General features: G+C 41.2%; 1 long non-coding RNA gene across 2 annotated transcripts; it reads right to left on the bottom strand.

Moving 5' to 3' along the window:
* Positions 1-2069: 2069 nt before the first annotated feature.
* On the bottom strand, positions 2070-5607 carry LOC110686825. 2 transcript variants are annotated; one of them, XR_002504308.1, is made up of 4 exons: positions 5304-5607; positions 5051-5226; positions 2482-2687; positions 2070-2391 (listed from the first exon to the last, which is right to left on the bottom strand). It is a non-coding gene; the product is annotated as an uncharacterized LOC110686825 (long non-coding RNA). The 2 variants fall into 2 exon arrangements; XR_002504307.1 differs by having other exon boundaries at positions 2070-2687; positions 5304-5602.
* Positions 5608-22804: the final 17197 nt, after the last annotated feature.

Here is a 22804-nt window from a genome sequence, read left to right as displayed (position 1 = left end):
ACTAGGTAGTTTTGATAAACATGAAGTATTGAGTTGAAAAACTCAAATTGTCGATGCTTGACAACCAACATATCTTTTCGCTTCATACTCTAGTGAATACAACTCATTGATGTATTAATTCAAGTACAAATTAAAGGAAAAAGGAACTTTTTTTAATGGCACACTAGATGCTTAATCATTCCTAACAAAGTATAAAGTCAAAACACTTAAAGAAACGGTGTTAAAGATTATGACATAAAGTATGATAAGAAATATAGGAATTGAGGAAGAAAGAAAAGGCATAAATTCCATTCTACCAAGAGTTCATGTTATTGTACTAAACTTAGCAACTCATTATCTTCACAAGTATCGGATACTGCTTAGATGTTCCACATTGATAAAGACCTCAAACCATTGAAGTAAAGCTAAGTTATTGTCTTACAAGCATAGAATGAAGCAACAGGTGCTACATCAGTTGTAAGGTTGTGTGCTTTATTTAAAGACCTTTTAAAGCTAACGCTGGAATAAAAAATGGTTATTATTATGTTCCATAATCAGCAAACAATCCGTTACACGGAAAGACTCACATTCGAAGTAAAGAGAAATAGTTGCGAATTTATTTGAATAGCTTGGTTATCTAAACCATGAGTTAAGAATGCTTGAGTATAACAAACATTTCCCTAACATGAAAACACACAAAATTCAAATCATAGGCATGACTTTTGTTCCGAACATCATTAGCAATGTCACATTAACAAGAATGTAGTCAAGGCTATATAGGCTCATGACAGTTGATCGATTCGGAATTGTTCTAAGACAACCAAGTCTTACTTGTTAAAAATCGACAAAGTAAAGAGCTATTGTTCTTGGCATAGACAATTGACTCCAAACGCTAAAGAAGATTCAATTACTTTAATGTTTCATAAGAAATTTGAAAGAATATGGCTATATTCATCAAATGTGAACAAAGTTGACCTTAGGTAGCTCAAAAGTTCAGTGAAGTATAGAATCGACATGGCAAGATATCAAACAACGTCTAGAGTAGATTGAGTGATATTTGCTTCAGCCAAGTGTGACCTCGATGTCATTTGAAAATATCAAACAACGTCTACGTGGTGTCTTTCTAGAAAGTAACACATTCCCAAGATGACAAATGGGAGGAAAATTAACTCGATGACCATCGAGCTTAGCAACAAACTAGAACTGAGAATTTCGGAACACTCAAAAGGGCTTCATGACAATGATTGATCAAGAATACTCAAAAGGGCTTTACAAGTGCCTTAAAAGAGAATTCATTACACACAAAACATCAGAAATGATGGAGTAAGATCAACATAATAAAAGGGCTTTGAAAGCTCCTTGAAACTCAGTGTTTGATGCAATTACTCCGTATTGGTATAGAATTCACCAAAGGCTTGGATTGAATCCTATAAATTTCTATTACGTTAGAAAATAAAAAACCTTAATACTTACAAGCATACTATTTACTATTAGATGGTAAGGGAATAATGTCTTGTAAATTAGTTATGAAAAATACAAATTCTGAATAATGGTTAGAGGCCATAAAATCCGAAATAGACTCCATGTTTGAGACTCATGTTTAAACCTTGATTAATTTGCATGATGGGTGAAAGACCCATCGATCACAAATTAGTTTTCAAGGAGAAAACTAACAAATTTGGAAATGTATATGCATACATAGCTAGACTGGTTGAAAAGGATATAATGAAATTCACATAGTTGATTTTAATAAAAACCTATTCACCAATCGGAGCTCAAGTCTTTTCATGATTATTCTAGCAAACTTTCCCATATGAAATATAGAAAAATACACTAGTAGAAAATTGCAAATTGGCACCGATTCAAACCCCTCATATGGCACCAGTTTTGAACTGTTGAATATTTGAGGGATGCCAATTCATAAATAAAAAGCCACCGGTTCAAAACTGGTGGAAATTGCTTAAATTGGCACCGGTTAATCGGTGCCAATATTTATTTTTGGCACAAGTTAACCGGTGCCAATAATATCCCCGGTTTTTTTTTTTGTATTAAATATAATTGACACTGGTTAACCGGTGCCAAAAATTCCCTAACAAAAAAAAAATCTTTTTTCACCTAAAATTAGTAGCAGACTGTTATATATATACATAACATACTTGAAAATGATAATTTCATTGATAACCTTTAATTTTACACTAGAAAAAAACAAAGAAAAAAAACATTGGATACATTCACTATAACAGGATCAACAATTTCCTACACTACAATCACTAGCACAGCAGCAGCATCACAATTACTAGACAACAGCATCTCCGAAGCCGCAGTCACAGAATAGATTTTCAGCGTTCGAAGCCTGAATCTCACACCACGTTGCTGGCTTAGGTTCTCTGGTTTGTGCAAAGCTTGTAAACTCTATGCAAGCATTGAAAAAATTAACAATAAGTAATTAAGATTATACAAAAATTGACAACATATATTAACAATGAATCCACCAACATATACCAAATGGGCTCCAGTATTTTAAGCACTCATATTAGCCATCAACTAGACAACAGCCTCAGCATGAGAGGAAAGAGCAGCAGCTACAGCCTTGCTAGGCCACCTGTAGTATCAATCTCGGCAGGGCAGCAGCTGCTGCGGTCTTGCCATGCCACCTGCAACAGCAGCAGCTTCGGCAAGCAGTAGCAGCTGCAGCCTTGCCAGGCCACCTACAAATAATGGTTAGCTCCTTTTGTATACTTCATATTATTTAGAAGTGTTACTGCTATGAAACATCTTTAAACATGAATTCTTGCAAAAAAATTCCAAATTATGAAAAATATATAAGGGACTCAATATATCACCAATCACCAAAAATAAAGTTCACAGCTTCACATATAAAACCCCAAGACAACACTACAATCAATAGGACTTAATAAAATCTAGAAAATTTACAATTGTAAATCATACAGCATAGATAGTTATCCAAACACTATAATCATTATAGATTCTACTATTTTAGAACAATCCCAAACAAAATCATAAAAAAAATAGATACTTGTATAGTCGCACAAAACAAAATCACATTCAATATTAGTATACTCACAAAACCATTCCAAACAATCCCAAGCTGAAGGAGAAAAAAAATCCCAAAGCATGCATATTAGCCATCAACCAGACAACAATTGTTCATATAAAAATATGTATAAAAATTCCAGCAATATTTCCCCCACTTCATACTATGATTAATCATACTTGACTAGACATCAAGATGTAGCATACAAAAGAATTCATGTTGGAGCTGCCTCTTATACTAGATTATGACTGAAAATTTTTACAATTCATGTACTAGATATTTTGTAAGAAATTTGGCTGACTTCCAATCATAGGGTTAGGTTTTAGAATTGAGGTGATACTAATGACGTAAATATGGGTTTTAACCCAACCAAATCAAAAGCAGTAAAAATCAAGAAATCTTTATAAGACATAGATATAGTGATTGCACTAATTCAAACTAGGTATCACCGAGAAGGAACAGAAAAGCACTCAGAGAAGATGCAAATTATATCAATCAAAATATTGGCCATTATATTATAATTCTATGGTTGATCTTTTCACTTTGATCATGGATGTCTAAAAGTAAGTTATCATTGATTATATATGCAAATAGAACATTGTAAAGGAAACTTAATATGTGCAAAAGGAACTAGGCAAGTGCTTATGAAAAAAGAAGCATCATACTCTGTATGAGCCTAAAATTACGTTTTTGTTTGAATACAAATAAAAAGCAAAAAACAAGCATCATACTCTGTATAAGCCTAAAGCTATGTTTGGTTCAACTTATTTAGCGTGAATTTTTATTAAATTGAGCTTATTTTCACCACGACATAACTTATGCTTCCAACAACTTTGTTTGAATTAAGACAAATTATATTAACTAAGTTCATAAAACAGATCCTAAGCTAGCATAACTCAGTGCCTGTTTAAGTTATTTTCTGAGTAAAAACTTTAGCAGCTATAGAAAATTAAGTAAAAAGCTGCAGAACAAAAGTGAACAAATCAAAATGACATTTGGTCTTATGGGAATAAAAAAGTGAAAGCTAGACTTTCATTTTTTAAAACTAGGCCAAATTAAAGGCTAGCTTGAAAACAACAGATGTAAATCAAAGATCTAGTCTAAGTTATCATTAGGCTAGGACGTTGAAATTTACTTGCTTATCATATCAAAGCAAATTCATGCAATACTGATACACTACACAAGTACTAAGCATCAGCAAGTTGTATACTAACCAAATTTGGTCGGTAGGAGAGGGTTTACAAAGATCCTACATTAGATACTAACGAGTTTCGAGTTCAAGAAAAAAGAATATAAAAAGTTGAAATCATACTGGCATACTGAAATAAAACATTGCATATTGTTCATTGAGGACGATTATTTAAAAAATGAACACATGAAGTGAAGCACATACTGAATCTAGCCTAATGCAGATTATCCCTTCGATGGAGAATAAGACAGGAGAAGGTTTGGATACATTTGTTTATACCCCTCTCCTCCTCTCCTAGCTTATTTCTTTCTAGCTAAAATTGCACCAGACTGCCAGAACAATAACGTAACAGGCAGTAATATTCTCTTATTAAGGGCATACTTGGATCAAGGGTAAAGCGAAGAGGGGCTAATAAGAGACGAATATAAAAAGTGGTAAGATGGTGGTGATTGAGGAGGGATATATGTAGATATCACTACCCTTCGAACGGGTGTTAGTTCATCACCAACCACCTAGTGTAAAAATCGTTCCTTACTTATAAGCCAACAATTGTTCCTTGCTTTTTATTTGTATTCAAAAAACAGTAAAAATTCATTTCATTAATAACACTTATTATGAACGAAACCCAGAAAATATTTCCAAAATCTACCATCAAACAAAAGTAATGGATCCCAAAATTAGCAATTAATTTTTTTACAGAAATTGATAAAAAGAATTAAATAATCGCAAAAAAAAAAGAAAAATAAAAAGAAATACTAGAATGAAAGATCTGAGATTAAGCTATGAACTACGCTTAAAAAAAATTAGTAACGAATAGATCTACTGACCTTGTTAACAAAAATCCCAATATAACATGCAAATTGAGCTCCAAATGGTATGAATTAGGGATTCAGAAATTGAGTTTTTTTTCTTCTTCGAATTTGCCGAAAATCCTTGAAATCCCAGTTAGTGTCGCCGTCATCCTAACAACCACCTCTAATTCGATCTAAGCAAATTTGGAACCCTATATTATAAATTAATACAGTTAGTTTCCACAATAAATTAATTAAAATTAAAAATTAAACAAGAACATTTATTCACCTGGTCGCCGGAAATAACCCTAAACTTCCACCGGAGTTGTGAGGGGGAAAGGGACGAATGAACGAGGAAGCTAGCGAGGGAGAGGAGGATGACAGACAACACTTGAGTAACGAACCCTAGCTTCAATGGAGAGACAACAGATCTACGCTTCAATGGAGAAAGAAGGGAATCCGAGGGAGAAGAAGGGAATGGCGAGGGAGAAGAAAAGGGCTTAGGGTTTTGGTTGAGGAGAGAGAGAGTAGGAGATCAAAAAATATGAGGAGAGAGAAAGAATATGAAAAAAGAAAAGGAAAGATAATGAATATGGGAAATAAAAGGGCGGTTTTTTAATGCCACCAATTTGAACCGGTGCCCTTTAAGGAATTTGGCACTTGTTTTGTTTGAACCGGTGCTATTTCTATTACACTAAATCCCGCCTTGTTTTTTTTCTACCAAATTTTAAAAATCGGTGGCCATTACTCGGTGCCCTATTGATATTTTCTACTAGTGGTAGTCTGGTAGATACCAAAACCGCCTTCCTAAAATAGGATTTTGGACATTACTATGAAAATAGTCCAAGGGATTTTAAATCTAAATAATGCTATATTTGAAAGCAAGCTCAAGAAATGCATAATAGGATTGGCTTATGGATAAACATAGAAGTTTTTATGGATAAGAAGTTTAGTGGGTGAAAGAGTCAATGGACCAAGCTAAAGGCGACACTAAGTACATATGATGAATTAACAAGCTAAAGGCGACACTAAGTACATATTGGGAACTAAGATCTATTGAATAGACTTAATAAAATGTTTGGACGAATAAAAGAATTTATCGTGTTAAACATGAAATGAAGGACTTTGAAAGACTTTCGACCCATATGTATTGATTAGGGGATTTTTATCCACCAAGCGCCGTTTGACAAGTGGACCAACCAGGTTCCGCCACGCGTCCTCCACGGACCACTTAAGACACGCCACGTGTCCACCCATGCCAAATGGGACAACCGGCCATCAAGGCCCATTTCAGTCTAGAAGCCCGATCGGCCCTAGGTTTACCTTAAACCTAGAGAGTTGCACGCTTCCCAAGGCTATAAATACTCGATTAATCCTCATTAATCAGGGGACCGAATAATTTACGGAACACACTAATAACCGGCTGATCTCGCTAGCAAAGCAGATTACCTACATTAAATACTCTCACCTAGAGAGACCTTATTACTTTAATTTCTGTATTAATTACTCCTTAATCAGGTACTAACTTGACCGTTGGAGGCGGAGCTCTCAGGAGTCTCCGTTATTTTGCAGGTACAGGCGTCCGGTTCCAGTCTCGGAATTGTAACTCTCCCGCAGGACATCAGAAAACCCCGAAACATCTGGCGCCGTCTGTGGGGAGAGTACTTCAGAGATGGCATCCAAGTCTGTACCGACCCCAGAAGAGAGGCGTCCCCTAGACGACCCTCAAGTTCAGTCGGACCATGATACCGAAAGTGAATTTGAAGTTGAAACTCATACAGCTCCAGACGGGACCCTAAGGGCCCGCCGTACCCGTCATACTGAAATAAGGGAACGGGAGTATCTTCAAACAGGAAGCGAGCCAGCAGGCGCACCGCTTGCTCGGCAACAGCCGACTGATGGGTCTGCTCCCATCACAAGGAACGAACTCATGACCTTCATGAGGGGATTCAAGGGAGAGATCCAAGAGTTGATCAACAAAAAACCGCCTGCTTCAGTCAAAGAGCAGGCGGCCAAAAAACCTTCCACTTCACTGAAGAGGAAGCCAGTTCAAGGGCGAGAGGCGACTCCCCATCCTAAATCTAAGAAGCGGGAGCCGTCTGCTCTTGATTTCACAAAACCCCGTTATCCTACGGGAAATAGGAAACCGGTTCGTCATATTCAGGCGGACGGGTCAAAGCAAACGTTCACAGATGCTCGGCACCTGCTAGAGCAGAAGAAGAGTGACCGATTATCAGAGTCGGCTTCTACTTCAAATTTTCAGGACAGTTTGCGAAATGCCTCGATGAGGCCAACTCAGTCGTACCATGAGAGTCAGTCAGGCGGCACCTCCCGTCAGTCTGGCTTTCATAGTGCGCAGGCGGTACCAAATTTGCCATTTGTGCCGCAACAACAATATTTTATGCAGCCACCTCCATTTGGTGGACCTGCAGCAAAAAACGTCCAACCTATGGACTGGCAGCTACGGCTGCTTAGACTTGGTGAACAGCCGTCGGCCTTCTCCAAGGAAATTATTGAAGCCGCTCAGCCGGCCAAAGTAAAAAATGTTTTAGTAGGCGCCTATGATGGCACTACTAACCCGGAAGACCATCTGATGGCATTCACCAACCTGATGTACCTTCAAGGGTTGGATGATCCCACTTGGTGCAAGTGTTTCCCAGCAACTCTCAAGGGAATTGCACAGCAATGGTTCGGCAACCTGCCGACTGGTTGTGTAAACAGTTTCAGGACGCTTGCTTACTTATTTGCCTCCAACTTTGCAATGAACATCCCTGCGAAGAAAACGACCCTTGATTTGGGAACAATTCAGCAGGGTGAAAAGGAGGGGCTTCGTTCCTACATCAGGCGGTTCAACCTGATGAGAATACAGATTCAAGGGTTACCGGATGAGGTAGCTTATACTGACTTTTTTAGAGGTCTCAAAGACGGGTCTACCTTCAAATTTGATTTAGTTCGAAAAAGGGTGGCGACTCTTCAAGAGGCCTTGATTGAAGCAGAAGCCTATATACAGGCAACTGATCTGTGTACAATGAAACAGTCGGACGGGAAGAGGTTCGACAATAGAGAAGGACGACAGAAACAGTCGTCCAACAAAGATGAAAAAAGAAAAGGGGTCTGGGCGGCTGATTCCTCTAAACAGCCGGCCAAGAAGAAAAAGGAATTCAAACCATACTCCCCAAAGTATGTGTTTAACAAGGATAACCAGTTTATCCTAAAAGAAATAAAGGGACGGCTCTCAATTGAGAAACCGCTCCCCATGAAGGGTTCTGCGAGCAACCGGAACCAAGACAAAATCTGTGCTTATCATGATGACATTGGTCATCACACCAACGACTGCATTAGTCTCATGCGGTACCTAGACCGCTTGGCTGATCAAGGTGATCTTGACACTTATGTCAAGAAATCTACGGGGAATACTTCCTCAAAAAAGCAGTCGGCCAAAAAGAATCAACAGGCCGACAGTTCCGATACAGATGATGCAGTCGTCTACACCATTGCAGGCGGCTTCTCAGGAGGCGGCCCCACTATTAGGGGCAACAAAGATAATATAAGGCGGTTAGATGTAAATTCCGTTCACCAAGAACGACCGTCCAAATATACATTTCCTGAGATTGTCATCACTGAAGAGGATCTAGGAGGAATAAGGGGGCCGCATGACGACCCTCTCGTTATTGAATGTAAAGTGGCCAACCAGAGAGTTGGTCGAATCCTCATAGATACTGGGAGCTCTTCAGATCTCATCAGCAGCAAATGTCTGTCAAAACTGAAATATCAGACGGACTGCATACATCCGGCCTCCCACCCTTTAATAGGGTTTGGAGGAGGAGTCGTCCACCCACTGGGACGAGTTGATCTACCCGTCCGCCTGGGCGAAAAAGGGGAAGGACGACACATGGTAGTCCGATTCCTAGTTGTAGAGGAACTCTCTGCCTACAACATGATTCTGGGTCGCCCAACCCTGAATAGTGCCAAGGCTGTTATAATCCCGTCACTTATGCTGCTTAAGTTTGAAAGGGACAATGGAACAGTCGGCTCCCTAAGGGGAGATCAGAGGATGGCCCGAGAGTGCTATCTCTCGGATGTCAAACCCACTGCTAAGGCCACTGGGTCAAGTGGAGAAAAAACAGACCTTGACAATGTCAAGGAAAGTGCGCCTGTTCAAGAAACAGGCGACAGAAAAAGAAAGGCGTCCCAGACAGAGTCCGCCAGAAAGGCAAGAAAATAGCAATCATTGGCAGAGGACCGGCCGGATGAGTTCCGCCCTCAGCCGGCTGGTGAGCATACGGACCTGATATTAGACGACTCCCGCCCTGACCGAACAATCAAAGTTGGGACGACTGCTCTGAGAAACCTTGGTGATGACTTTCACAACCTGTTGAAAGAATACAAGGACATCTTTGCATTTGAAGTCCATGAAATGCCAGGCATTAGTCCTGATCTGGCAGTACACAAACTCGCTGTGGATCCGAAAAAGAAGCCGGTACGGCAAAAGAAGCGGAACCATGGTGAAGAAAGAGGTCAGGCGGCCGCCGCCGAAGTCAAAAAATTACTTGATGCAGGGTTCATTCGGCAATGTTACTTCCCAGATTGGGTTGCAAATGTGGTACTTGTTAAAAAGCCGAATGGCACCTGGCGAATGTGTGTAGACTACACAGACTTGAACAAGGCGTGCCCCAAAGACAGTTACCCTCTGCCCAAAATTGATAACCTGGTCGACTCAACAGCCGGCCATGCCTTGATGAGTTTTATGGACGCCTATTCTGGTTTTCATCAAATTCCTTTGTGGAAGAAAGATCAGGAGAAGACGGCCTTCGTCACTGATCAGGGATTATACTGTTATACGGTCATGCCGTTTGGTCTTAAGAATGCCCCGGCTACATTCCAACGAATGATAAACACAGTGTTCTTTGATCAGATTGGGAGAAACGTCGAGGCATACATTGATGATATGATTGTTAAGACTAAACTTCAGAAAGATCATCTGACGGACCTCCGAGAAACTTTCGCCACACTCAGGCGGCACCATGTCATGCTCAATCCCAAGAAATGTGTATTTGGAGTTGAGTCTGGGAAATTTCTCGGATTCCTTATCAACCAGAGAGGAATAGAGGCGAACCCTGAGAAGGTACAGGCGGTCATTGACATGCAGTCGCCTCGTACCGTCCGAGAGGTTCAGAAGTTAACAGGTTGTCTGGCGGCCTTGGGAAGATTTCTAAGCCGATCAGGCGACAAATGCCTATACTTTTTCCAGGCAATTAAGAAAAAGGCAAGGTTTGAATGGGGGCTGGATGCTGAGGCCGCCTTCCAGAAATTAAAGGTTCACTTGCATTCCTTGCCAAGGCTGGTCAGCCCTTTGCCCAAAGAAAATCTCTACATGTACCTGGCCGTCTCTGATCATGCGTTAAGCGCGGTGCTCCTTGCTGAAAGGGACGGCTGTCAACTTCCGGTCTACTTTGTCAGTCACGTACTGAAAAATGCCGAGTTGAGGTATCCCCTAGTGGAGAAATTTGGTCTTGCACTCTTCATGGCTGTTAAAAAATTGAAGCCCTACTTTCTGGCACATGCAGTCGTCGTGTATACCGACCAACCGATCAAGCGGCCCCTTACCACCATGGAGTCCTCCGGACGAATGATCAAATGGGCCATAGAAATGCAGAGTCTCGAAGTTACTTTCGAGCCTAGAAAAGCAGTGAAGGGGCAAGCCTTTGCTGACTTTATTGTAGAGATGACTCGTCCTCCTGACTCTCAAGTTCCAGACCAAGTCTGGAAGGTATATGTGGACGGAAGCTCTACTTCAAACGGTTGTGGAGCAGGCGTCGTATGTCAATCTCCAGAGGGCGACAGGTTCGAGTATGCTCTACGCTTCAGTTTCCAGGCTTCAAACAATGAGGCAGAATATGAAGCTTTACTAGCCGGGATCCGCATGTGTAAGGCGGCCGGGGCAAGGAAAATAGACGCCTGTTCTGATTCACAACTGATAGTGAGTCAGTACAATGGCGAATGCGAAGCAACACATCCGGCCATGATCAAATATTTACAGGCGGTCCGACAAGCAGTCGGCTCCCTTGAGGATTTCCATCTGATCCAAGTACCGAGATCAGAAAACAACCAGGCAGATGCACTCTCGAAATTAGCATCATCCGCCTCCTCCGATACTCCTCGAACTGTGTTTTGGGAAGTAATGGAGAAGAGAAGCATCGAGGAAAATCCTATTGGAATTCTAGACAGAAGCTCAACCTGGATGGATTCAATCAGGGCATATCTGACAAACGGTACACTGCCGGATGATCCTCAACAGGCGGCATCACTGAAAAAACGAGCCTCCTGTTTTGAAATGATACAGGGGGAACTGCACAAGAGGGGGCACCTTCAACCCTTCTTAAAGTGTGTTACTCCTGAAAAGGGACGAGAGATACTAGATGATCTTCACTCTGGTTTCTGTGCTTCCCATATAGGTGGTAGGATGCTTGCTCAAAGGGCAAGGCGGCAGGGCTACTTTTGGCCTACTTTGGAAGCAGATGCAATGGAGATGGTGAAAAAATGTGACAAGTGCCAAAGGTTTGGCAAATTAATTCACCGTCCGGCTACTGACCTCACTACTATTCACAGCCCACTACCGTTTGCTAAGTGGGGCATGGACATTCTGGGTCCATATACGCCTGCTACAGGCGGCAGAAGGTATATACTTGTTGCCGTTGACTACTTCACTAAATGGGTAGAGGCGGAGGCTGTAAAGGGAATCAAGACGAAAGATGTAATTTCATTCATTTGGAAAAACGTCATCACTCGGTTCGGGGTTCCCATGTCTATGGTTTTTGATAATGGTCCCCAATTTGAGACGCCTGTTCTCAAAAGCTGGTTGGGAGACCAAGGAATTGGACATTACTTTGCATCTGTCGGCCGTCCACAAGCAAACGGCCAGGTAGAAGCCTTTAATAAAATCATCTCAGACGGTCTCAAGAAAAAAATTGAACGAGCAGGCGGCCTATGGGCAGATGAACTACCACATGTTCTTTGGGCCATTAGGACGACTGAAAAAGGGGCGACTGGAGAAACTCCATTCCTCCTAACTTATGGTGCAGAAGCTGTTCTTCCAATAGAACACTACGAGCCGACTCTTCGAGTAATGCTATATGACGAAGAGGCAAACTGGGAAGCTATGCGCCTGGCATTAGACTCACTTCCTGAAAAGAGGGGCAATGCTGTTTTGCGCCATGAAATCTACCGCCTGAGAATGACTAGATCATACAACAAAAAAGTGCACAGGCGTCCACTCAAAGTAGGGGACTTTGTACTTAGAAAAATGGAAGCAGTTGGTAGGGCTAACGAGTCTGGCAAACTAACTCCCAACTGGGAAGGACCCTACCGAATCTATGCGGAAGTCAGGGACGGTACCTACCGTCTGGAAACACCAGACGGACAACCGTTGCCTCGAACTTGGAATGTAGATAACCTTAAGAAATATTTCTTTTGAATGATGTAAAGTAAAGAGCTACTTAATAAAGTTGGCACTTACTATTCAATTTTGTATTACGAGGGGCATGCCGTCTGTACCTTTACAGTCGGCTACTCTCCATTGAGTTTTTTCACTCTATCTTCAGAGGGGCATGCCGTCTGTACCTTTACAGTCGGCTACTCTCCATTGAGTTTTTTCACTCTATCTTCAGAGGGGCATGCCGTCTGTACCTTTACAGTCGGCTACTCTCCATTGAGTTTTTTCACTCTATCATCAGAGGGGCATGCCGTCTGTACCTTTACAGTCGGCTACTCTCCATTGAGTATTTTACTCACAATACTTAGCTAAAAAGATTAGGGCCTGGCCGACCCTGTGCCTAACAGGCGGCTACCCTTCTTTGACTTAGCACCTACGTTCACCAAGAACTTACCAAGGCCACCGGCCGAATGATCAGACCAGGCGCCTAGTCAACTGATCTAATATTAAAAACTAATCCGACCTGTCCCAACATTATAGCAGGCGTCCGGCGGCATCCATTCGGATGAAATTCGTCGCAGAGAGCAGCTCCCTTTTGGGTGGAACATTGTTCTATAAACTAATTACACGGCACCTATACGACTGTCCCAAAGGGCAACCACGTAGCCGTTTTTGAGACAAGGATAACTCTATCACTAACCAAACCAGTGGTAGCAGTTGACATCTGAGTCAGATGACCGCCTGTATTACTTGGGATAAATGCAGGGGGTACCTATTGAGTTAATAGCCAACAAACATTGGCGAATCAAGGGGTCTAGCCGGCCTACGCCGCCTGGTACCTCTACTTCTCAAACAAAAGTGACGGCGACTGAGTAACTCCAAAGTTAACTCATAGTCACTCCTTCAAATTTGGTATGGAACCTAAAAAGTTTGAGTCGTCCGCCTGTTTTATACAAACAAGGGCACTCGAACCCCTATTCCTACTGGATAACCTATTGAGTAAATAGCCAACAAACATTGGTAAATCAAGGGGTCTAGCCGGCCTACGCCGCCTGATACCTTTACTACTCAATCAAGATTGTGACGAAGACTAAGTAACTCCTATGTTAACTTAATAGTCACTCAAACTTAGTACTGAGCCTAAAAGGTACGAGTCGTCCACTTGTTTTTAATAAACAAAGGCTCTCAACCAATACTCTTGCTAGGTTAACAAATAACAAATTAGAGGCCAACATTGGCAATAAAGGGAAACAACCGGTACCCGCCGCTTGTTTTCCTACTTAAATTCCTTGGCTACTTGGTAATTCTATTTACTTGGTCAAATTGAATAAAGAGTTCGAATACCGATTGATTAAATGGCCGACTGATCATCTATCCTGGAAACAGACAACCAGTCGTCCAGGGGCATAGGCGGCATACTTACTATTTGTACCTGTCTTAACGTTCGGCCATACACAACAGTCTGTCTAGTGAGCAAATTTCAAATACTTAGACAAATTTGAACAAAAACAAAAAATTTGATTAAAATGAGCCGGCCATAAAAGACCAGCAGAATATTCAAAACCCCGGCCCCCTGGCCGGGTAATTACAAAGCAAACGGCACGCAGGCCGTGAAAAAAAAAAAAAAAAAAAAAAAAAAAAAAAAAAAAAATATACTTAAAGCTTAAGAAGGGGGCAGTTCAGTATCAGCAGCAGCCGCCTGGTCAGCACTCTTCTTGCTGGACTCGGCCTTAGCTGCATCATCTTTTGATGCCTTACCCCCAAGTGGCACAAGCGCCACAACCGGCTCTTCCTCCTCCAACGCAACGTCCATCGCCTCTTCTTCAGCAGCCGCCAGGATCTGTTGATTATATATTTCCGAACACTGGCGGTACGTTCTTTCCCATGAGGCAAAGTCGGCACTGGGGAACAGTCGTTCCCAGGTCATGCGTTGGATTTGGGCGGAGTCTTCCACCATCTCCCGGACGAGCTCTTGTTTCTCTTGCTCGGCCTTGTCCGAGAGCTCTTGGGTAAGACTCTTCTCCTGGTTCACCAGGCGTTCTTTTACGTTAGCCAAAGATTTCTCCATGGCTTCGTAAGAGTGCATTTTCTGACGAAGGGGCTTCAGCTCGGCTTTAAGTTTGGTGACGGTCCCCTCCAGCTCGTCAACCTTCTTTTGGGCCACCTCTAGCTGAGCCCGAACAGCGGCGGTCGCCTGCGCCTGATAATAAAGAAGATCAATGGTCAGTACTTCATTTTGGGCAATTTGAAACATTGCTTTATCACAGCTGGAGGCGGCCATAGCCTTTGCGGCCTTTACCTCTTTGTTTTTCCGATCAATCGGCTTGCGAAGGCTGTTGACTCGGAGCAGGGCCTAAGTACAAAGAAAAACAGGCGTCAGTTTCCAATCATAAGAGTTAACAGGCGTCCTGGAACTTCAAAAGGGTATACCTCAGCTAGGATCCCCGAAATTCCATCGAGGTCAAGGGTGCCGGCACCCTTGACCGCCTCCCTGTCAGAGGGAGGAACTACTTTAACCATTGACTTGGCTATCTCAACCAAGTCAAGTCCCTGGGGGCCGGCTGCATTAAGCAAAAGGAAAAACAAGTTAGACCTAATCAAGAAGGAAGCAAGAGTGAGTTTTTACAAGCAAGTGTCCATACATCTAGGCGGCCCCGCCTGGGTTTTTGAAGAAGTGGCCGGCTGCTTCTCAGCCGCCACTGTTTTCCTGGAAGACCCAGGAGAGCTTGCAACAGTCGTTCTCCGGGCCTTGGGGTCCGGCTGTTGCGAGGAAGAAGCCCTTGGAGTGCCAGACTGAAAACAAAAAGAGTTAGTAATAATACAACTTAAAGGGGAAGAGTTTTCAAAGCTTACCAAGGGTGCCTCCTTGCTGGGGGAGTCGGCGTACGACTGCTTCATTAGCGAAACCCGCAGCATGGCCGCCGCAGTCTTAGATGCTGTTATTTTACTCATGGCGTCGGCTGAAAGAAATAAACAGCAAAGTTAGTAAAAATCCCAAGTGAACAAGGCGTGAGAAAACAGAGTATTCGTCAGGCCGGCTACCTCTAGAGCACCGACTGCCGAGGCCACAGGCGGCCAAGAAGTACTCATCATAGAGCCACTTGAAGCTCGGGACGCAGTGTAGGGGTACTTGCTCTCGTACCCCTGAAGTAGAGTTCACCCTAGTCTCTACTTTGAAGAGTCCTTTGTCTAGGATCTCTCTTTTAGCCTTTGGGGGAACAGGCGGCATGCCGCGGCCGCCTGCAAGAAGAGGCGGATCCCTGTTCCACTTGTTAAAACGTTTGTTCAGCTCCGTGTCTGAACTCTCGATAATAAGGAAGGTGTTCCGCCAATCCTTCCATTTGTTTGCCTTACCTCTCGTCATGAGGTAACCCCTGTGGCTTGTTAGTTGATACCAGCCGGTACCTCCCGACTTAGGGGTCCGGCTGAGATAGTTCATGTGGGCGAAAGCCTCAAAACTTGGCTCCACCCCGTTCAGTTCGCACCCGGCCACATAGCCGAGTACGTTTACCCAAGAGTTGGGGGCTAACTGCCATAACCCCAGATCATACCCATCTAAAATCCGCTGAACAGCCGGATGTAATGGGAAGCGCAGACCAGCTTTGATGGCCGCCACATAGCAGCCAAAACAGCCGTCACCATAGCTGGTACCAGCCGGCCAGACGACAGTATCTTCTGGATCCGGCACAAACAGTAAATACTCCGGGCCCATTTTGTGGTTAGCAATAAAGCTCGCCACGTTGTCTCGCATGGTTGCGATCCGGCCCCGGGGCACCCTGCAGTAGTAGGGGGTGTTTTCCTCTCTGTAAGAGGCGGACGGCTCTGCCCAATTATCCCCCTTCTCCACTGCATGGGAACTTCTCGCCTCTTGTAGGCGGTTATGTTTTTCTTCTGAGTCAGAAGAACTATGGTCAGAAGAGCTGGAATCGGACTCGTCCCCTGACGAGTCCGAAGAGGACGACTCCTCCCCTCTCCTAGAGGGGCCCGCCTCCTCTCCCTTAGAAGGAGCAGAAGGTAAATTAGACATGTCCACGGTTAGATGAGAAGGGAACACCTTGGTCCCTCTCTCAGAACTGTCAGCTTGACAGTCGCCTCGTTCCACATCTGGCGCCTGGTCAGATGTTTCGCTAAGGAGTACCCTTTGGGAGGAGCCGTCTGAGTTTGATATTCTAGCAGTCTTTTTTGTTCTGGCCATCACGTTCTGCATAGACACAGATTCAGTTGGACTTTGTATAAAGGGCAAAGAGGGGTCCAGAAAAGGGCAGGCGGCACTCCTAGTCCTAGATTCAGCCGTCCCCGGTGACCGGCTGATCACTAACTTAGGGCGTGTCGTGTGCTTCCATGGTGCCATTTCAAAAAATAAAAAGAAAATTAAGAGTAAGAGAACTGAGTTACCTGAACGGATGACAGTTGATGAAGTCCTGAAAGTTCGGGTCAGTCGGCTTGTCAGAACAGGCGGTAGGCAGAAAAAGTCCGAAAATGTCAGAGCAAGTTCAGGGGTCCGAATGTTCTCGCAAAAATTCTCAAATGTGAAAATGACCGAAGTCAGCACTTCCTTTTATAGGCAAAATAAGAAGGCGAAGGGTCGCTTCCGAATTCAAATTTGGGCGGGAGAGTCTCCCGGCCGTCTGCAAGGTGACACCTGTAACGGGCCGTCGCCTGTCACCGTGCGACGCCTGTCACAGGCGACACGTGACCAGTCGCGTGCCACCTGTGAGGGGCAAATGATTAGGGGATTTTTATCCACCAAGCGCCGTTTGACAAGTGGACCAACCAGGTTCCGCCACGCGTCCTCCACGGACCACTTAAGACACGCCACGTGTCCACCCATGCCAAATGGGACAACCGGCCATCAAGGCCCATTTCAGTCTAGAAGCCCGATCGGCCCTAGGTTTACCTTAAACCTAGAGAGTTGCACGCTTCCCAAGGCTATAAATACTCGATTAATCCTCATTAATCAGGGGACCGAATAATTTACGGAACACACTAATAACCGGCTGATCTCGCTAGCAAAGCAGATTACCTACATTAAATACTCTCACCTAGAGAGACCTTATTACTTTAATTTCTGTATTAATTACTCCTTAATCAGGTACTAACTTGACCGTTGGAGGCGGAGCTCTCAGGAGTCTCCGTTATTTTGCAGGTACAGGCGTCCGGTTCCAGTCTCGGAATTGTAACTCTCCCGCAGGACATCAGAAAACCCCGAAACATGTATTAAACTAAGTAATTGTTTGAACTAAGTATGAGCTAGACTAAATAGTAAGTCAAACAAGAATGATTCTAGTAGAGACTTTCAACCATATCACATAGCAAACAGTTTAGCAAGACTCGGTGAAACTGGATGAGCTAAAAGGTCACATGAATGGAATAAAAATTTAAAACAATTCTGTAATTCAAACCATCGTGTATGATATGGAGCCGTCACACAATTTACATGTTTAGAGCATGAGAATAATAAAGTATCAATCAAAATAAATCTAAGTCATGGATCGTTAGATTATGATCAAGAACATCCAAAGTACATGGATAAGTAAAAATGTAGGGCTCTTGACGCATGGAACAAATGTAATTTAAGAATTGATGTTGCAAGCACATCCTTAGGAAGGATCAAGATCCTTAAACAAGGAAGCCATTTATAAGCACGAGCTAAAACGCGTCGTGGCTTGAGAATGGTAACATGGATGTGCATCCATGTGTAATGTGCGGAAATTTAAGGTAAATTTCCATGATCACAAGTGATCAGGGTATCCAAATCGTTGTGAGCCGTTTGGACTGAAACCCAAGTAGAGCGTCATCAAGAAGTCTACTAAAATATATGTTGAGAATATTGTTATCTTAAAAGACAATAATAAGGAAGATGTCAAATGGAAAGTTCGTTATTGAATGTTAAATGATTGTAAGTTGTCAAGTTGAAGATCTCATATCATGAAAATAAGTGGGAGCCATCACTTGAATATAAATCCTAGATCACATATAGTCCATAACACTCTCAAATTTTATCATCTTATTATGAAAGTGATCGATAATGAAGATGCTAGGATTTTCAAAGTAATCGTAACTAAACCTATGTAATAAGTAAACAACAACATTCACAATTGCATGAAAGAAATCAAGAATTTAAAATATGGGTGTGATTTCTATAAATGTTGTATAAAGAGTAGTACTCTTTAAACATTTAGGAAAACATTTATATAAGATGAAACGTTTTAAAGTATTATAGTGGAATAAAGTTTTTCTAAATATTCCTCAAAACTATCTAATTATGGTTTAGGATTAAACATCGAGTTCATTCGATTTTTAGAATATTCAAAATAGGGTATCAAGACCAATCTTAGATAAAGAAACACCTATTAAATGAACATTGAATATTGTAATAAAAAATTATCCCTAATCGAACTCATTTAAATGATGGGTGATTAATGACCACTTGAGATTAGTGTGTAGTATGATTTATTGCACCGTTTCTTGTGCTACAAGGACATGATTGTCATATATCATTTTCACAGGTATTGGTTTAGAACCATGTCGGATCGACCTATGAGAGTAATTTAAGAGATTTAAAAATTGTCATAAGTACACCTCCTATTGTGGCTATCGGAACCTCTTTCCTCGACCATGAGTATTGTCAGTTCTCTTGTTTATGTACTAGTCCGCTTTGATGTTCATCAAACATCTACCGTACATGGGTATTATAGCGGCAACACACGGGCGGCTAGGTCCTCTTAGTACGATAAGCTTAAGGTACAAGACTGAGAATGTCACCTTATTAATCAAAGGGAACATGTCTTTGTTGTTTAAAAGGCCTCTCGAAAAGCGAGACTGTAAAATGCATAGTCATGCTCACATGGATTTTAAGAAATCATATGCTTATTAAATGTTGAACTCGGATTTTGACAAACACTTCTAGACGTAATAAGGATGACGAATAATCTTACCTTATAGTTCATGAAGAGACATTAAGTGACATAGGAAATATGTTATACACTAAAAGTGCACTTGTCCGGAAGGACAAGTAGGAGATTATTAAGAATGGTTTCCTTTAAACAAGTGTATTATTCCGATAAAGGGTTCAGAATTATAAGAAGATAATTATAAAGTGAGGTCAAGTGATCAAAATTCCTAGTTAGAGGCCACTTTCGATGAGTAATATAAATGAATAATTACATCTTCATCTTGATTGAATCCTTCGGGTCACACCAAAGCAACTAACAATCCGAAGCGATGAATAAATCCAAAATGAATTAATTAGTCACTCGAGTATTGTGAAAAAAGACGTCGGATTCCAAGCTTAGAGCGTCGGAACAAAATCACAAAAGTCAAGCCAAAAATTGGGAATTGACGAGAAGGAAAAATGCTTCAAGTAACAAGAAAAAACCCTAGACTTGCAATGGCCTAGCCATGCGAAAGGCTAGGGAAGCGCACCAAAAAGAAGAGCGCCAAGTGGTAGCTCACCATGTTGGCAATGCCATGTGGCCGCGAATCCAGGTGACGGGTCATGGACGCGGGCTGATGGGTGGCGGCCCAAACAAACCCATCTTGGGGTTCAAGGTTGGGTGCCACATGGTTAGCACACAATGGATGTGAGGTTCCTTGGGGAGCAAGTGGGGATGTGGTCCTCACCTAACCATGTGACACTTGTTACTTAGTGATTCCTTGGTTGATTTAACTAGGAGTTGAATTTAACATTCTTTCCATATGGGATCTTTATTAGAAAAAGTCCCACATTGAAAGTGAGAGGAATTCATAAGGAAGTACTCCTTATAAATAGCCAAGGAATACCTTGGGAATCTCTTACTTAAGTTGGAACTCAATAAGACATCTCCCATAAGGTGAGAAAACCTTTAAGTTCACATAAAACTCGAGTAGTTGATTTTGGTCCAAACTTGACTAAACTCTGAGATAGAAAATGTGCAAGTTGTTTTTGCGGGTGGACTATCATTGGAGGTCTACGCGCTTACAAAACTCGGCTTTCGAAGTAAGAGCTCGTAGGAACAAGCGAAGCACGCATCAAGGGTAAGATGGTTTTTTCACTTTATCTTGTTATTTATGTCTTTTAGTTATATTAATTGTGAACAGGTCTTGGGGTCGGGTTTTATTCTTCGGAAAGTCGGACTTTCCAAAACCCAACAATGACAACAGCTAGATTGATTTGAATGACAACAATAATGTAGGTTCAAGGATATAAGTAAAAAAGGAATGCAAATATCGAGCAAAGGGAAAGGGGAGAAGAGACACAAGATGATGACACAAAAAACCCTAGGAATAAGGGTAAAAGCTGCAGGTGGAAATGAGTCCACCAATCCATTAGGTTGTTAGGTTGATACGGATACAACATAGGTTTACAATTCAATAATAATGATACTTATATTAGCTAGGAAATACTGAAATTCTATGAATAATAAGGCTAGGATTTTTTTATGCCATTGTACAATGATTATTTCTCTATATATATCATAAGAAGTAACGAGAAAGTCTTTACCGGCTCCATCCCGGATTCCAAGGAATCCGGGGTTAGTGAGCTGAGGTAGTTCTACTTCTTCGGCTAACGGTGGCTCCGGTATTCTTAGCAGCTCCTATTGACTTATTCTATTCAAGATTCCTAAAATATTTCTTGGAAAGATCTTTAATTGACTTTGTTGAAAACCTGGTGCTGGGTAATCGATCATATAATAACATATAACCTGTAACCTAACAACTTGTGAAATAGATGAACCTGAGATGAAAATCTAAGCATAAACATACCTATATAAGTAAGATTGTAAATATTGATCTAATGCATGATCGATTGATAAATTATACCCATATACTCACTCCTTATTTTATTACTTGCTCCACTTTCCTTTTACAGCCGTATTTTATTACTTATTTAATTTCCTTTTTAAAAGATTTTAACAATAAATATTTTACTATTTACCTCTTCAATAGTGGTCTCCTCATATCATATTTTAATATATTTCATATTCTCTAATATGTTCACTTATACTCCCTTTTCCTTTTTTTATATATATTTTTTTTATTCTTTGACTAACCCAACTTCTATCATAAAATAATACTTTCAACTATTTCTCTTAGATCTTCGTTTTCGTAAAAATGAAGAAAGTAATAAATATGACGGTAGTATTGATTAAATTAAATATCAGCATGAGAACATCAAATTAATAAAATTGAAGAAATATATATTTTATTTTACTGCACTACAAATGAAAAAAAAAATTATGCTCACATCGCTTCCCATTCCAAAGTAAAGTTTAAAACATTTAATGAAACAAAAAATTATACGAATCAAAGTAATTATATATAAGTACAAAAATTAGGTCAATAACAGGTTGGGATTAAAATTATGTTTGGTTTGAGATCATGTCGAGTTAAAATTAGATCGATGTAGACACCTAAAAATGTCTCCCCAAAATTAAACCCGGTGATGAACAAACTTTCATCGTCATTATTGGTCGGGTTGAGTATTTAATCTTTAGAGTGCTTAAATCCATATTTAATTCAATACATTTCATAAACCAACCCAATTAACCTATTTTGCTAAACCGTAACTTATTTTTCACTTTTCATGTCCACATCACAAAACAAAGATAAACTGATTTTTTGGCCCCATGTTTTTTATTTAATAATACTTTGTTGGATAGGCCTTTAAATAATCTTTCCAACTATACATCATAATCCCAATTTCGATTTAAAACTAAGAAGATATGAGCGAAACACTAAACTTGGCCCAAAACCGACACCCTTTCACTAAAATGGCCACATCATAAAATCTACAAACGATTTTGACATCATTCTAATTGGGATAGAAATTAGACTTAATAAGATTTTAAACGGTATATTATATTTTTCTTTCTGAGTTACGGATCAAAAGTTATCGTTGTTTTAAACACGCGTGAAAATTGGAAAATATCGCACCACAGTAGAAATATTGTGACACGGAAAATTACACCGTGTCGCGGCACACATGCCATGACACGACATTTTTTTAGGGTTTTTCTTCGTGACGCCTTCACTTCTCGGGTTTTGTGCTTCACCTTACTCTTTTTCTTTATAAATACGAACCTTATTTCTCCAGTTTCGGGGCACCAAATCATTATCTCTTCCTCTCTTATACACCAACTGACGTTCTAATTCCCCTCTCTCTCTTATTCTAAGCCTTAAAACTATTATCCTAATTACACCATTAACTCTCTAAGCACTCCATGGAGTCCATACAACACCTGAAGTTCCATACTTAAACTAAGGCGTGAAATGTAGAACCGATTGAGGGTTTGGACCAAATCTACTCTACTTTACTTTTTTTTTTTTGAAACACCCTACACTACTTTTAATTTAATTTACTTGTTTCAATTTGATTT

Source organism: Chenopodium quinoa, unplaced genomic scaffold, assembly GCF_001683475.1.
Source record: "Chenopodium quinoa cultivar QQ74 unplaced genomic scaffold, ASM168347v1, whole genome shotgun sequence".
In the NCBI taxonomy this organism is placed as follows: domain Eukaryota; kingdom Viridiplantae; phylum Streptophyta; class Magnoliopsida; order Caryophyllales; family Amaranthaceae; genus Chenopodium; species Chenopodium quinoa.
Note: the sequence above shows the minus strand (reverse complement) of the source record. Positions and strands in the feature narration are given on the sequence as shown.